The sequence below is a fragment of the Halictus rubicundus genome, chromosome 1 (assembly GCF_050948215.1).
Source record: "Halictus rubicundus isolate RS-2024b chromosome 1, iyHalRubi1_principal, whole genome shotgun sequence".
NCBI lineage: Eukaryota > Metazoa > Arthropoda > Insecta > Hymenoptera > Halictidae > Halictus > Halictus rubicundus.
In genome coordinates, this window is record NC_135149.1 from 21351613 (window position 1) to 21353002 (window position 1390).

Consider the following 1390-nt stretch of genomic DNA (forward strand, 5'->3'; position numbering starts at 1 on the left):
ACCAACTGCAGCCAATCAGCGTACAGTATAAGCATTAAGTACCACCACCTGACCACCGAAGTCGGCGTGTCCGTATCCTCGATGGAGGCGAGCTACTCGCCCGGTTCACCGGAGTTGACGTTGATCAGAAAGTTTGGACCACCGACAGACACCAGCAGTAGCAGCAGCAGCAACAGCAACAGCAACAGCAACAGCAACAAGAGCAAAAGCATGATCGGCGACAAAAGCAACAACGGCGGCAAATCGAAGAGCAAGGCTAACAAAAGCGATAAGATAGGCTACGAGGCCGGGAACAGTGGCGGCAGCGGGAACAACACCAACACCAGCAGTAGCAGCAGCAACGGTAGCAGCGAGTTCAAGAGCGTTTTGGGTTGTGGTGGCAAAAAGGACTACCGGAGAAGCGTCGTCGATTTAACCTGGCGACGCGGCAAAGTCGGCGATAAGATAACTCGTGAATATCAACGCTTCTAGCACGAGAACACTGTCGTTCGAAAAAAAAAAAACGTAATTCTTATCCAAATGACGATGGAAATATTGAGAGTGAGAGTGAGAGAACGAGAGTGACAGAGAGAACGAGAGAGAGAGAAAGAGAGCGAAAGATAGCGAGAGAGAAAGAGAGAGAGAGAGAGAGAGAGAGAGAGAGAGAGAGAGAGAGAAAGATTGAATGTAAGAGAAGCGTGAATGCGAGACTAAAAAACACGGCGGAAAGGAGAGCAGTACCAAGGCACAACAAGCCAAAAATCTCTCCTGACACGCCGCAATCGCACACTTCGTTCTTCTCCTACTCCCCCGCACGTTTCTCGGCGACAACTTGGCGAGCCTTCGATGAGCACGTGCTGTTACCACGTACACACACACACGCATACGCTCCGATAGCTTCTTCTTCTCGAAGACGATATCTTCCCGCTCGAAGGTTTCTCTCGGACGATCAACCCGATATCACCAGCAGCCACTTATTCGATGCTCGTCAGGCCGTTTTCATTACCAGGGAATAAATAGAAGAGGATGACAAATGGATGTCCCGAGCGTGTTCACTGCCGATGAAGCGCCGACAACAAGGCTGCTCCCACGGCGGTTGATGATTTTCATACGTTCCTTCTCGACACGCACCGAACCAGAGTCGTACCAGGCGAGACACGATGAAAGAACGAAAACACGGTCGCTCGTGCACGGCACAAAAGCAAACATGGATCATGAGAATACACACACACACACACACACACACACACATGTATGTATAATGCATCATACGCGTGGCACACAAACACACACTCACTGTACACATGAATACGTAAACATTACAAGACGTATGTCGACGACGAGCAAGCCAAGGTTACGATAATCTCGCATATTGCATTCAACCTACACGCACATTGTACGCACGTGTATT